Here is a 16,199-nt window from a genome sequence, read left to right on the forward strand (position 1 = left end):
TGTGGAAATAGATTCCTGGGTCCTGCCACAGATCTACTGAATTGGAATCTCCAGGGTGGAGCCTGGAAATCTGTGTTTGTAAAGTGCTTCCGGGGGGATTCTAATGCCCAGTTAGTGCTGGAGTCCTTGGTCTGCATTGCTGGGCACACAGCTCATGTGTCTATCCCAGGGCACAGGGCTAGGGCAAGGACTCTGGAATGAACAAATACTTTCACAGTCTGAAGCCAAGCAGATACTATCGTCAGTAGGTTAAATAGGAGCTTGTGGAAATGCAAGTGAAAAAAAATGGTCACTTTAATGCACACCAATCTTTTTTCCAGGTCATTGGATTTCTTTCTGGATTAAATAACCTCATTACATATTATGGGCTCTGTGGAGAAAGCCTATTTAAACAGGATTGAATCGTTCTTTGTCAAGATATTATGTTTGGCCTGGACATGGCTAACTGACAAGAGGTTGCCAAAGCCAACTCTGCCTGTTACAAGAACTGCCCCTGCAGGGTGTGTCTCAGTGCCCAGGGAGAAGCTCCTCTCAGCAGAAGAACCCAGAACCCATCAGATGCTTCTTTCACTTTGATTTGACCTAGTCATTTAGAGGACAGAGACCTTGGGGACTTCTGGAAACACAGAGCCCAGACTCAGGGCAGCATTGATTTTGAAGATTAGATTTATCACCAAATAGCCTATTTCCATATGCTGAGGAACTCACGGCATCCTGCTGCCACCACACAAAATCAGGAGTTGATTCTGCAGAGACACACCTTGAGGCTCTCCCATGGTGTCTGGACGTTGCCATACTGCAGTGGTCAAGCACTGGGACCAAGGGTCATTCTGGCTGGAGTGGAATCCTGACCTGACACTCGCTAGCTGTGAGCTCTTAGACAACTACTGACTTAGTTTTCTGCCTTAAGTCTCTCACCTGTGAAATGGAAATAACAAGCTTTGACTCCATTAGGTTGCTGTGAGGGTTGAATGAGATGACCCAGGGAAAGTCAGTGAGGTGGAAAGCACTGAAGAAGCATTAACTGTCCCTGCCACTTGTGTCTCCAGTGGGGTGTGCTGTACCTGGAAAGAGGGAAGACCTGGGGGAAGTTTGGAGAGTGAGCCTTTGGAGGCAAGTAGTTACTCATTCAACCCCTCAGCGGCAGTGCATTGAGCCCTGAGGGCCCCAGGCACCTGCTGGGTTGACAGCTTTCTCCGGACATGCAGCTCCGGCTGGGGCCTGATAGTGAATGGGTCAACCCACACCGCAGGAAGTGTAGTCAAGGTGAAAGTAGAGCATGGTGAGGCAAACAGGTGTTACCCAGGAGGGCCTTTTTGAGCCCTGTGGTCAGGGAAGTGCTGAGACTGGTAGGCTAAGATCTGAAACAAAAAGAGGATCTGGTTAGGTGAATGGGGGCGAGAACCTTCCTAGGCAAAGGGTGGAATCCCCAAGGAAGGGAAGAGCTTGAAGTGCTCAAGAAACCCAGGGAGTGAGGGGCAGGGGGCCAGGTGAGATTGGAGATGTGGGAAGGTACAAGATCTGTGAGGTTTGCTGGGCTGCGCTGGAACAAGATGAAGCCGATTGGGCAGTGTGACGCCGGCCAGCATGGCTAAGATGGGAGGGGCAGGGTTAAAAGGTTGTTCTGGTTGTAATGTGGTGAGTAGAGGGGTGGGGATAAGAAAGGTAGCAGAGAGACAGATGAGGAGCTGTTGGGGTAGCCCATGGTAGACTCACTTTGGCACTTTGAATGACCTGCCATGTGCTCAGCCCAGTGTGATGCTCTTTGGAGCAAACATGATCCACGAAAAGGGGTTGTCTCTTCCAGGCCCACCTTACTGGGACCCCGGCCTGGCTGAGCTCACTCACATCTCTGCCCACGGAAGAAACAAGAACCTGTGTGTCTGCTTTCCTAGCCGGGACGAGTCCAAGCTGCATTTCCCATCAAGCAGTCCCTTGCTTCCTGAGTGCCCTGCTCCACTTGTGTCCCTCTCGTGTCAATCTCCCTGATCCAGAGTTCCTCTCTTTCCTGAGCATTTCCGGTCTCCACGGACCAGCTTCTGTCTGTTTCAATCTATCTTCTCTGCTGTTCCAATCCCCGCTCCTCATCTCTGCCCTGCTTGCCTACTTATCAGCAACTAAATGTGGGCCACAGTTGCACTGGTTCTGCCCTGGCGTTCAAGGTCAGTGCTGGCTGAAAGAATGGGTTTTCATCACACTGGGTATTGTTCAATCATTTCGGGAAGGATGGTTTGCCTGAGCAGATGGGAGGTGGCCCCCTAGTCCAGTGCAGGCCTGAATGTTAAAATCTGCCCCATTCTGTGCTTAGAATGTGGGTTCCCCACAAGTGGTTTCGGGAAACCAAAAGCTCTCAGTCCTCTGGGTAGAGGCCTTGTGTCCTGCATGCTTTCTGAGACGAGAGCTTCTAAAAATAATTCCCAGAGAGGGTGAGAAAGAGAGAGAAAGAATGAGAGAAATTTGACCAACAAAGAGCCTACCAACATTCCACACCCTGAGATAGTTTCTAGGGCATCTTGGCTATAAGAAGTGATAAGAGTATGACTCTCATTCCCAAGAGCCCTTTTCCAGATTGGGCTGTTGGGGTGGGGACATGAAGTGTCTTATCCAGACACTTGAAGCAGAAGATAGAACTGAGTGAAAGCTAAAACTTTGAGCTCCCTTCCCTAGTGACCTTCCTGAACTCCTCCTCCCTTTCTCCCCCTGCCCCCCTTCCTCTTCCCTCCCTTCAGCCTTACACCTTGGGTAACTAAAGGCAGCTGTTTTATAACTGTTGACTGAGCTGTTCTGAAGCTACCCTCATTGTGTTCTGGCTTGTCAGGTGCTCTTGCTGGCTGCCCTCTGGGTAAGCTCTTGATGAGGAGACAAGGCAGCAGCCACAAAACAGGCAAGAAGTCAGCCATCCTGATTCTCAGTGTCCAGAGCTGGAAAGGCCCTCGGAGACCACTTGGTCAGTGGTTTTGAATTGCATTTCATCATAGAATCTCGCCTGGAAACCTACTGTGTTCAAACAGACCAAAACAGACTGATCTGGCTGAAGCAGGGCTGAGGATGTGTGGCTGTGGGCTTCTTCTCCCCTCAGCTGTCTGCTGAGAGAGCTCTGTCTTAGGAACTCAGGGCAAAGCTTGAAAATCACCAATGAGTTCAGACAGGAGAGTGACTTGCCCAAGGTCACCCAGATCCATAGAGACTCATGCTTTAAGGGAGCCACATGGTTCAGTGACAGCCTGAATCAGAATCCAGGACTCCAGACCTTTAGCCTGGTGCTCCCTCCTGTACATCTTGCTCTGTCTTAAACAGCATGTATCCATTTCTCCTCAGGGTGGAGTCTTTCCAGGAGAGGAATTTTTCCTCTGAGATCCTCAGCTGATACATTAACCCCACTTTTTCCTTCCCCTAGCTTCAGTCACAGGGAGCAATGAGTCATGAACTAAGGGTGCTTCTGGGAAGACTCAGTCCTTAAGGATCCTCAGGTATATATGGATGGAAAATGAGTCATGCAGAGGATGGAATGAGGCCTAGACTTGGAGAGGTGAGGGATAGGAGCTGTAAGGTGTGGGTACAAAGAGCTGGTGGACCCCCATAGCTACCTGATTCTGGAGCATGATTAGTCAGCTGTCTCCAAGTTTGGCTGTAAAACAAACAACCCCCAACTCTCAGTGGCTTATGAAGCAAAAGTTTCTTCCTTTCTCATATTGTACCTGGACTGTGTGTTGGCTCCATATGTTTTCTTACTCCCCAATGTTTTATTGTAGCTAAGAAGAGCAAGAGGTTGAGTCAGATTACACAGTCACATTTAAAACTTCAGTTCAGACTGAGCATACTTCACATCTGCTTGCATTCCATTGGCCAGAATAAGTCATATGGCAGAGCCTGACAATGGGGGTGGGTGGAATCTTTGTAAGTCACATGGTGTGTTAATAAACTTTCTACTACTCTAGCAAATACCCAAGATAAACCAACTCATATCAAGAAAAGACTTGTTTTGGATCATGTTTTCAGAGGTTTCAGCTCATGGTCACTTGGCTCTGTTGCTTTGGGCCTGTGGCAGCATAGTACCTCTTGGTAGGAGCTCGTGATGGAGATCTGTTCACATCCTAAGAAGTTGGGAAGCTGGGAAGCAACACCAGAGAGGAAGGAAGGGACAGGGTACAAAATCCTCTTTGAGGGCTTGCCCCCAGTTACCTGACTTCCTTCCACTAGACCTGACCCTTTAAAGGTTTCACCTCCTCCATAGGTTCCACCTATGGTCTGAGGACACATAGACCTGTGGGGTGTATTCAAGGTCCAAACTACAATACATGGCAAAGGGCAGGAAGTTGTACAATGCTCTTCAAAACAAGGGAGAGCATGGTGAGTAACTGCAAACAAATATAGTCCACTATAGAGGACATTTTGATGGGGTCTGGGAAGTTATAAAGGATGCATACGGCATAGTTTTTGGAGCTAGAATTACATTTAAAGACCTATGAGCCCTAATTCTTGAAGACTTTAAGAAAGTCTGTGCCAAGTCTTTCAGAGTCCTGGCTCCCAATGTCAAATACCCTTCATGGGAGATTTCTGCTTCCTTTTTCTTTCCTAGAAGAGGATATGGGCCTGAGTTGGCTTGCAGAGGCAGCATTCCTCATGGGGCTGACTGGGTTTGGTGCCCAGTGATGCTCACTGACTGGTGCTGAGCTAAGGCCATGCTTTGCAGGGAAAGTGGGGAGGGTGGGGGCCCAAGTGATTATTGCCCTCACGTCTCTCCCCTCACCCTTTCCAGGAATTGCATGTTTTGTATTTTATGGTACTGCTTTGACAGATGAAAAATCAAAACAGAAGCTCTTTCAGATACTGGGCTTCCAGACAACTCCACCTTCCCAATGGAAATCAATGGATGTCTACTTTAATGGAGGTGTTAGTATTTTTCATGGTATTGATTACTAGTAAGTCAAGAATCAGGAAATCATTCTGCAGTGGGATCGTGGGAGATCTTGATCTGGGTAACTTGAAGTGATGTTGCCAACCTTTTTAACAGTGTTTTTGGCTCCTGGCTCAGCAGAAAGCTTCACACAAATCACATGTGGGCTTCCAGGTGGCCTTTGAGCAGACAAATGTGCTAAAGATGAGCAGGAATCCCTCACTGGAGAGTGCTAATGACTGTGGTGGCTGCTTGCTCTTCAACACACTTGAGAAGGAAACTAGTCTGTGGGTGGGAACAGTCATTCTGATATAAAGGAGCCTAAAAAGGAGCCAGGAATCTGCACCCATCTTTGCATTCAAATGGGCTTCTCTAGTATCACAAAACTAATGAGGATAGTCAAGAGATTTGATGAGAAGTGTTCCTACTTTGGATCTGAAAAAGACAAGCAGGTACCAGGACAGGTGAGACAGGGTAGAGCACGGAGTGAGCTCACAGTGGTCTGCTCTTGTGGATGTTTTGCTCCTCAGAAGTTGCTCAAATTTCCATTTTTTCTCCAGACTTTTTTTTTGAAAGATATTAAACTTATAGAGAAGGTTTAAGAGAGTAGTACAGGGAACACCTGATGTCCTTTGCCCAAACCTCACTGTTGCTGGCATTTTGTCACGTTTGTCTTGTCTCTCTCTCTCTGTGGAAACTTCTTATCTCCCTGAACCATTTGAGGAACATAGACATTATGCTTCCTAAATATATCTGCATGTCTCTCCTAAGAGCAAAGACATTCTCCTGTGGAACCACAATATCCTTCTAACATTGGGGAAAATTAATGTCTATGTAATACTTTTATCTACAATCCTTATTCATATTTGCCTGCTGGTCCCAAGGATGTTCTTGTAGCAGGGCCAAATTCTGCTTGCTGTCTGTTCTCATGAATAAAGTTTTATTGGAACACAGCCATGCTATTCATTGATGCATTGGCTGTGACTGCTTTTGCATTACAGCTGCAGAAATGAGTGGTTGGGAAGGAGAGATGTCTTGCGAGGTCTCAAATGTTTTACCACCTGCACTTTTAAGAAAAACTTTGGTAATTCATGTATTACCATCGTATCATCCCAGAGCCAAATAAAACTCATATATTGCCTAAATGATCCCTAATTTATGAACATTCTTTACATGCAAATGACAGTGGTCTCCCTGGCTTGTCGCTCCTAAGAATTCTTGCCTGTGCTCACTCCATCTGCTTCTCCCATCAGTTCCTGTAAATCCCACCTCTGTGGAGCTGTTTGATATAGTGACATGAAATGTGCATGCCCCATGTCTTTATTCCTTGTCCCTGTGGTTTCCTTTGCCTGAAATGCCTCCCTGCTCTGTCTTGAACATTTAGTGCAAGCATCACCTCCAGGAAATCTCCTAAACTTTTCTAACTATCATTTTCCAAGACTCCTTTACCCACCACCTCATTATCCAAGCTCCTGAAACCCAGTGGATTTTCTGATGTTGAACTTACACACTAGTGTCTTGATTTATCTTCGGTTGGTCTCACCACTGTTTGTGGGGGGCCCTGAGGGCAGGGACCAGATCTCATTCATCTGTCTTGTGCCTAACATCAGGTTCTGAAGTGCTCAGTAATAGTTTATTGAATGAATGGGTGGATTCCTCAATGGTGCAAGGGCTTCTCCCCTTTTCCAGGCCCCTCTTAGGGATTTCTAGCCTTTCTTTCTCCCACACCTTCCCTTCCAGTGCCTGAAATTGAAGTACTTGCTCTCATGGTTGACAACTTGCATGTGGCCTTGGATCAATCTAATATAGGCACCGAAGTAGTGGGTAAGGGAGGACAGTAGGAAGGACAATGTTACTGCGGCCTTCCTGTGTCCTTCCCCCGCACCTGGCCTCTGCAGCAGGAGTCCCATTCCAGCCCTCCACCACTCCACTCAGACTGTGGTGGTCATTGTCAGTAGCTTAGAGTTGGGAACGTTGGCCACCACGGTGTGGCAGGTGGCATTGAGGTAGTGAACATTGAGAGTGCTGAGGATCACCTCGACTTCATCCCCAGAGACACCTGGAAAGAGGCACCACCCTCCTTACTCCCGAAAAGGAAACTGAGGCCAAGGAAACTGAGGGTTTTGTGGTTAGGAAGTGCCCCAGCTGGTGTGCAGACTCGGAGCTGTGGGGTTCCAAAGCCTCCCTCCCTGTCCCCTGCAGTGCTCCTTTCCCTTGAAAGGGCTGATGTGTCCGTGGCACCTCCATTTACCCTCCGAAGGAACTTATTGTCTCATGTGTTGCTGGAGCTGGGTGTAGGGTGGTTCAGGGCTGTCTCATAGAGAGAGTTTTCTGTGACAAGGAGAATGTTCTGGACCTGTTCTGTTCCATTTGGTATCCAGTAGCCACATGCCACTTCTGAACCCATAAAATGTGGCTATTGTGACTTATTTAATTTTAATTAACATATTTAATCTAAATAGCCACATGTGGTCAATGCCTACAGCAGTGCAGACGAGAGTCAATGTTGGCCAAGTTCATCCTGGGTAAATGTTTAGTGTGGGTTGGGTTAGCACAGTTTTCACAGAAGAATTGGCATGAAATTCCAAGCAACCTGATTAGCAAGCAGTCTATCCTGGAATCGGGGACTGTGTTGCATCACTCAGATGAGCACTGCTGACAGCTTTCAGGCTTGCATTTGAGGTGACTGGCTCTTCCAGACCCCCCAACAAGGCAGAGGGAATCTGGGAGGCCTTGGGGAAGAAAGGAGAGTGGAAGGGAAGCCCAGGGGACCTCAGATGGCGGAGCTGTTAGATATTTACTCTCGTTATACACCTCTGGGTGCTTGCCTCTGATCCTTCTGGGGATGTGGGATGCAGGGCTGAATTTGGCTTCTCAGCTAGAGTTGCCAACAGCGTGTGGGCTCCCAGGAAAATGCCTGCTCCCCTCGGACTGGTGTGGGCTGTGCAGCTGGAGGCAGTAGGCAGTGGTTACAGACCTGGGGTTTGAGACTGTGTCTTCTGGGGTTAAAGCTTACAAGGTCAGCAGCCTCCGGCAAGTTTCTTCACCTCTCTGTGTTCGAGTTTCTCCAACCATAACATGGGGTTGACTTCAGAAACCCACATCCTCATCGGGCTCCTGAGGGAGTTAGTCAAGTGAACACGTATTAAGCATGCGCCTGCTACCACTGAGCAGCCAGTGATCCTTGTGGTTTTAGGGCGCTGGTTCAAGACTAGACGCCATGGTGTCAGATCAGCAGAGCCTTTTAGCTTCTGCTCCTGGCTTTTTTTCTTTTCCTTCCCTATTTCTTTTTCTTCTTCCTACCATCAGTTTCTGGCTTTCAGAACTCAAAATACTTTTGGGAGCTTTGCAAAAATGCTCCCAAATCCTGGGAAAGGATGTCTGTTTTCTCTTCTTTGGATATTTATAGTTCTGGATAGAAAAGAGCTGCTTTGATTTCTCAGAATAGTTTCCACAAAAGTGTGGTGTTGGGTGGGCAGGGCTGGGTGGAAAGAGTGTTAGACTTGGCATTGGAAGGCCTGGGTTTGAATCCCGCTTGCCAGCATCGTGACCTTCAGCCCCAGCCCCATACCAGGGAAACCCCTGTGCCTCAGTTTTCTTACATGTGATGTGGGGATGGAGCATAGTCAGATGAGACGGTGTGGTGACCCCTCTGCACAGAGAAGACGCTGGAAATGCCAGTTACAGCTGAGCATTTAAATCTTTTCCAACTTCAATACTCAAGTTGAAAGCTACTTGGGGCCCTTCCTGGTGGGGCTTGTGGCTAGAAGCTGTTTGGAAGCCGTCTTCAGAGTTCTGCAGTGAAAGCAGCAGCTCTCCTCAGATCTTCCTCTGCCAAGGGCCTCTATTTAGGCTACTGGAGCAAAGCTTCCGAAAACAACAGACTGCAGTTGCCCCGTGGGAACCGCATCAGGGAGAGCTGAGTCTCCAGGGGCAGGGAGGCGCTAGGCGAAGGGCTGACTGGAGGAGGATAGCGTGACCCTGATGGTTAGTGGGCAGGTCCCCTGCCCATGGCTCCCTGACTCCCTTAGGGCTCTGCATAGCGTATGGTGGGGGTCAACTCCTGGACTAGGGCAGTCTTTCTTTCAGGAAAGGAGAAAGCAGGGAAAAGTTAGCAAATGGTAGGAGACACATAGAGAGTCCCTCCATCTCTGAACATGAGGACTGTGGGATACTGTGTGAAGACTCGGACAAGTGATGTAAAGGGAAAGAGACAGGCCTGAACTTAGGTTTTGTCACCTTCCTGCATGTGAGCCAGGATAGATGGCCTCTCATAGCCTCGAGGTGCCCAATATTAAAATGGATATTAAAGGTGAGGCACTTAATTTTGGGAGGAACTTAAGTGAAACTTTTTGCCTGTGGCTTTTTTTAATAAATGGCACGGGTGTGCTCATGTGATGACTTGCTTTGCTATTTGCAGAGGCCTACAAGGGATCATTGTGGAACTCTGAGATGGTGCTTGCTGGGTTGGTGGGGGCAGAGGCTGGTTTGATGGTTACAGTGGTGGTGTTTCCAGAACAATTCATGAAGCCCCTGATCCTGTGTACTAGAAGACCCAGTGTCTAGGGTCAGGATATAGGTTGAATTGTGTCCCCAGAAAAACTTATGTTGGAGTCTTCACTCCCGGTCCCGCAGAAGTGACTTAACTTAGGGACAGAGACTTTATAAAACTAATCAAGTTAAATGAGGTCATTAGAATGGGTCCTAATCCAGTAGGACAGGTGTCCAGGTGGGAGGGGGGAAACTGAGTCACACACGCACACGTGAGGGACGATGTGGTGACCAGATATAGGGAGTGGACACCACGTACAAGTCCAGGAGGGAGGCCTGGAGCAGATCCTGCCCTCGCAGCCTTGCAGGGGAACCACCTCTGCTGGCACAGTGATTTTGGACTTCCATCCTCCATAACTGTGAGCATTTAAGGTACCTCTCTGTAACCCTGATAGAGTAACCCTGGCAAATGAACATCAGTAGTGGTCCCACACCCTTAGTAAGAGAGGAGGCACTCAGATTCCCTGGCCACAGCTCTGCCCTGCCCCTAGCCCCTGTGTGGCCATGGGCAGGTCCCTTGGCCCCTGTGAGCCACCACACTCTCCTGTGGACTCACAGGTACCCTCATGCCTGCCCTCCTGTTCATTTGTGGTCAGGTGAAATGGGAAGATGGGTGGTGACTGCTGCTTTATTCTCCTGTCCTGTTCTTGGCTCCAGACCAGCTGATTCTGCCCCGCAGCTGCTCACTCTCTTGTGGCTTGCAGCCTCTGGTGGCGGCTGCACACCCACAACCCCCAGAGGTCTTTGGGGGAATCTTTGGGCACAGTTCTGTGCTAAAGCTGCTCTGGAAAAACCTCCCTCTGCCCTGTGCTTCAGGATGAATTAATGAAGGAACCAAGCTTTACTAGACATCTGATTTTTGCCAGGCTGTTAGCCTTTCACATTTGGCTTCTATGAAGTTGGTATTATTATACCCATTGTGCAAGCTGGAAAACTGAGTATTGGAAGACACAAAGAACTTGCCACAGGTCTCCTGGCTTAGCAATGGCTATGCAGGGATTTTAGTGTAACTGTGATTTCAGACCCCTGGTCTTCCCTACAACTTGGTGCTGTATTTGGAGAAGAAAGGTCGGTTTTTAGTCCTCAGATATGGAGTTATCTGCATGGGGTTGTGGATGGACGCTGAGAAGGGGCCTCTCCGGGGCTGCTGTTAAGAGAAGGTGGCTATGTCCATGTGGGTCCTGAGTTACCCTCCCTTCTTCCCTTCCCTTCTCCTCTCCTGGAGAAAGGTACCCAGCAGTTATCGAGGCTGCTGTTTCTTCATGGATTTTTAATAAAGATGATGAATGAATGAAGCATTGATAAGAAAAGGCAAATGGTATTTGGGTTATGCATTATTCTAGTAAAATGTATTTTTCACTGCAGGTCTTAAGTGACTTTTTTGTTAAAATGCCATCACAGAAGGAAAGGTTAAACAAAATGAGTTTTCCATGGCAGAAGAGTCAACCAAGGGGCCTCTGCCGGGTGAGACTCTTGGGCAGTGGCGCTGTAAGCTTTGCCGACTCACAGGTGGCAGAACTGTGGTCTGGTGTTCCAATGACACCTTTCTCCCAGCAAGAAGGCTGCAAGAGTGGCTGCTGAGAACGGCTGGCAGGAATCTCAGTATTCTGCTCCCTGGAGACTTGGTGGGGCCTGAGTGGTCCCTGCCGCACTGGTGAGGTGAGCAGGCATGTGAGCTGCCCACCCCCTGGCTGGCTGGGTCTCTCATGTGGTGAGCTGCCTCTGTGTCCTGTGCCCCTGCCCCTGCCATGAAGCCTGCAGCCAGAGGGGACCAGTTAGAGCTATGTGGGGGCAGAGCTTTTCTCAGGCTCCTGACTGGCTCTGCAGGGGGCTTCTCCATAGGAAGGACCCAGAGAGCTTGCATTTATCTGATATTCCCAGGTCCCAGGCCTTAAAGACACTGGCGTCACCTGGTGAATTGCCTCTCATATTAAGGTTATTTATTTATTTTTTCCTGAATCTGCCTCAGGCAAATGTTGTGCTTTGGAAAGATCTTGTCATAAGATCTTGTCTGTACATTGCATGGCATCCTGCCCTGCCCCACCCTGTCCTGTCCTGCTCCATGTTAAACACTCACAAGGGTGTCCTTGGTGCTAGGTCCTGTTCTAAGCTCTGAGGGCACAGACCATGTCTCATTCCCTTCTGTCCCCAAGCTCCCCTGTAAGAAGGGGAATAAGCAGACTGTCCTGGTGTGAGGCCAGCAATGGACGGTGAGAGGACCCCTACCCTGTGTATACATCAGGAGGCAAGGGAAGGCTGCTTGGATGTGATTGTCGGGCTGGATTTGCAAAGGCTGGATAGCAGTTTGCTAGGCAAACATTAAATCTCTAAACGGGCACTTAAGGAGGACTTGCTGGGTGCAGGGCCACGTTCCTGGCATTCCGTATCCCTCACACCTTTGCTCCCCTCTTGACGGCCTGTGTGGGAGGTGTTCTGACCTGGTGCAGGCACTCAAGCTACACAGTGGAGGAGGTGCTGGGGCCGAGGTTCAAGCCTGGGCAGGCTGAGGCTCCCACACCCAGGCCCTGTGGCCTTGCCAGGGAGACATTCCGGACTTGGGGGTGAGAATGGTGCTGCCCCTGGCCATGGGGCAGGATGTGGGGGCTGCAGCGACTTCCTCCTCAAGCGCAGATGTTAGTTTGCCCCCAAGGAACCTCATCCAAGCCTTGCTGTCAGTGCTGGTGCCACAGAGAGGCAGGACCGTGTATGTCCAGTGTGCTCTCCTGGCCAGGGAAGCTGTGAACTGAGAGAGCCTCGCCCAGCCCTCAGTCGCTGGGGCGGCAGCCAGGAAACTCTGAGCCAAGGCTGGACTTCATCTCTGACGTCCGTAAAGAAGGGTAGTGAACGCCCATGGCTCCCAGTGCGAGGCAGAGCCATTCCTGCCGCTGCCTGCCCCGGGCCGGGTGCACCCAGCCTCCACCCACAAGGAGAACCTGGCCGCACCTTGTTCGACACCTTGGACGTATGTGAGACTCACAATCTGGGTTACGTGCAGGCATTCAGGAGTGTGACTTTAGCCATTTTTCTCTCTTATCTTTTGCTAGAGAAATGGAGTGTCACTTTGCATCGGTTACAAGGTACTGCCTTTTCTCTATTTTAATATGCCACCAATTCTAAGACTCATTATTGATTCAATAATACTTTTTCAGAGGGAAGAAAAGAAAAACTACCACAATGAAAATACACATCGATAGTAGGTTTCGTCTCAGAAACATTGCTGTGTGAAACAGAAATGAGCATCTTGGAATCCAGGGGATACGGTGTTTTCTGAACATTATGGCAGAGGGAGGCCACCATGCGGGGAGCTTGTTGGAGAAGAGGTGGCACTGGCCAACCTGGAGAGGGAAGGGTGCTTGAGGTTCATGTCCCCCATCCTGCCGCAGCTGCCTTCCATTTCAATCATCTGGGCCCACTTTGGGGACATTTTAAGCAGCTCAAGAACACTCACAGCTGAAGCCTGTCTTCAACTGAGTTGGACAAATAAATAGTCAGCTTCCACTTGATGGTGGGGAAATGTTGGACTCAGTAGACACACAAGTGCTGGCTGTGATCACCAGGCACATGGGTACATCTTCTTGATAGTTGGTGGTCATGAGAGTAGGTGGTAGAAGTGCACCTTGCCCTCACAGCCAAGGAATCTGGGCCCAAATGCCACCAACCTTGGACACAATTGCTTTGTCTCTCTGGGTCCCACATTCCCCTTTTGTATAGCAGGGATGTAAAATAGCAACATCGGCAATGAACAGTTCCTGTGTGCTTAGCATATGCCACATTTTGTCCTGTTTCTTATAAGTACCTGATTTAATCCTTGAAGGTAGATACTGTTATTACCATTTTTCAGATGAGCAAAGAGAGGGATGGAACTTTTTCCTAAAGACATAGCTAGTAAGGGGCAGAGAAAATAGTTGAATCCATTTCCCGACGAGGGTACTAGGTTAACAGCAATAATTGATGCACTTAAAAAAAAAAAAAATCTAACATAGGGCTGGGGGTGTGTTCGTTGGTAGAGCTCTTGCCCAGCATGTGTGAGGCCCTGGTTTCAATCCCTAGCACCACACATACACACAAAAAAGGAAGTCAAAACAAAACAACTAACATAAGAAATAAAATCTAACACAGAGCTCCAAAAATTAAATAGACTTTAAAATGGAAGTCTTTCTGGTTAGAGAAGGGTGAGGCTCAGAGACTCTCCTGTTTGAAGGAAACTGGAGATACATCTGTGGCAAGTTTCCTGCAAGAGTCTGAAAACAGCTGTACTGGACTGTCTCCAAGGGCCACCTAGTGCCGGTATCCTGGGACTGTGTGGGAAAGTCACATAGCTGGCACCAGACATAGCTGGCATCCTGCACAGACTAATGACATGGCCCTTCTTCTATCTAATATTCTTGAAGTATCTGTTGAACATTTAATTTGTTGGGGATAGGGAGAAACAATTTCTGGTAATAAAATCTGTATACCTTTTTCTTTATGTTCTTTGGATTATAAAATGCATTGAACATAGCATCTGAAATTGGGATTGTAGTTTTACTGCATCTTTTTTGTCGTTCATAACTGGATGGCATTAGCCACTCATTAACTAAAGATAATGGTGGCTTACGCCAACACCTCAGGTAAAGTGTTTGCTGTGTGCATGTAGTACTGTGTTCTGCTTGACCCCAGAATTTCAGTTGATGCTGCCAAGTTCAAGAAGCTGGCAGCTGACATCATGCAGGGTCTGTGAGGTGGTCGGCAGTTGCCTGGTGCAGCCTCCACGTGCAAACTGAGACAATACTCAACAGAGGTAGTAAGTCAGAGCCAGCAAGAAGTTTTACTTTTGTATTGAAAGGTTATTACTCAAGGCCACCGTCTTGCACAGAATTGAGACTGAATTATTTGTCACCTGTTACATATATTTCATAATTGCCCATGAATGGAAACCTAAGTTAACTGGTGCCACGTTGGTGACTTACTCCATAGATATTTTTGCAATCTCTGTAGGTGACGCTTCAGGCAGACATGGTAGCCACCATGTAGGAGTGCAGGGTGTGTGCTATGGTACCCTAGGGGTAAACTTCATGTGAGAGGAATCCCTATAGTTTTGCAACATGCACAGCCCTGATAGCTGACTCCTTAATTGAGCAATGGAATTTGATATTCCTCACTACACAACTGTGAGAACCCTGAGCTTATTTTTGTCCTCATCTCACTGTACTTACTTGAGCAACTAATGCCACTACCTTCTCCACTCAAGTTACCTCCTTTGAACCTCAACTTTTGTCCAAGGTGGCTTCTTAGGTCCCATCAACTCTATCTGATGGCTTTGCTTTACCCATGAACTTAACTCTGGTAAGTCTTTTCATTTCTGACATTGACCTGTGTCTGATCTAGTTTACAGGGCTGTGGAGAAGAAAGGGGATGCAAACCAGGTTTATGACCATATAATCCTGCACCACATTCTCATAGACCTTAGCCCCTTTCCTATCATATGCTGGAAATCTTCGGAGAAGAGTCCATCTCTTTGAGAAAAGAGCCCTTGGTCCAGCCAGGCTGTTCCATCTGACCGTGGAGCGTGTCTAAGGAGACTCTTGATCTGATAAGCCTCTGGCTGAGGGAGGTGTATCCTTGCAGGAAGACTTGCCCATTACCTTAATGTTCTGGTAATTCCATTAAGGAAATGAGGTAAGTCTGGCAGGATGTGTACTTGGTGGGTGTGTTCATTTCCTAGGGCTGCTACAATAAAGTACTGCAGAGGGGGTGACTTTAAACAACAGGAATTCACTCTCTCATAGTTCTGGAGTTTAGAGTTTGGAATCAAGGTGTCTGCAGGGTGTCCTCCCTCTGAAGGCTCTAGGGAAGAATTATTCCTTGCCTCTTCTGAGCTTCGGTGGTTGCTGGCAATCCTTGGGGTTCCTTGGCTGATAGATGGATCACTCTCATCACTGCCTCCGTATTTAAATGTCCTTCTTTATGTGTCTTTGCATCTCTCTTTTCTCATCTTATAAGGTCATTAGCTGTTGGAATAGTGCCCATTCTAATCCACTATGACTTCATCTTAATCACATCTGCTAAGACCCTATTTTCAAATAAAGTCATATTCTGAAGTTCTGGGTAGACATGAATTTTTTGGGGGGCACTATGCAACTCAGTGCAACAGACCACATGGGCTCCTACTGCCCAAACAACCCTAGTGTAAGTCCCCTAGAACCTCTCATGGGTGTCACTAAAGGTCTGGAATCTGGAATCTACTTTTTTACTACCTTTAGACACTGGAGCTACTGAAATGGGTCTGTTTATTCATTAGCAAGTTCTTGCAGTGCCCTGAATTCCTCCAGGGCAAAAGGTGTGCCATGTGCCCTTTTGCATCTTCTTTGACCACATTGGACTTCTGTTCATTTATTCATCCAACAGACAATTCTAGATCTTCTCTGTGCTGGGTATGTGCTGCACCAGGAATGCTGTGTGAATGGGGGTGAGGAAACTTTTGTTTCAGTGGCTGTCACAGACTCTCAAGAAGCAGACATATAGATGTGTAATGAAGCATCACCCAGCGAGAAAGACCCAGGGGAGGCAGGGAATTTCATGCTTTAGGTAGGGAAGGGAGGGGGCTCCTCACTTTGACAATGCTCATTCAATCAACTTTTGGCAGCAGGCTAGACTCTAGACCAAAGGTTTCACAAAACAGCTCCCAGCTCCTGACACAGCCGTGAGACAACCAGACCTTACCTGTGCTGTGGGGAGCCCTGTCCCTCTGAACAGATGGCTAGGATTATTA

At 48.2% G+C, this 16,199-nt stretch overlaps 1 protein-coding gene across 2 annotated transcripts in view; it reads left to right on the forward strand.

Annotated features, from left to right (window-relative positions):
- GALNT18 (polypeptide N-acetylgalactosaminyltransferase 18) overlaps positions 1 to 16,199 on the forward strand; it is a 317,789-nt gene that overhangs the window by 46,592 nt on the left and 254,998 nt on the right. The window lies entirely within an intron of this gene.

Source organism: Sciurus vulgaris (assembly GCF_902686455.1).
Source record: "Sciurus vulgaris genome assembly, chromosome: 11".
Lineage (NCBI taxonomy): Eukaryota > Metazoa > Chordata > Mammalia > Rodentia > Sciuridae > Sciurus > Sciurus vulgaris.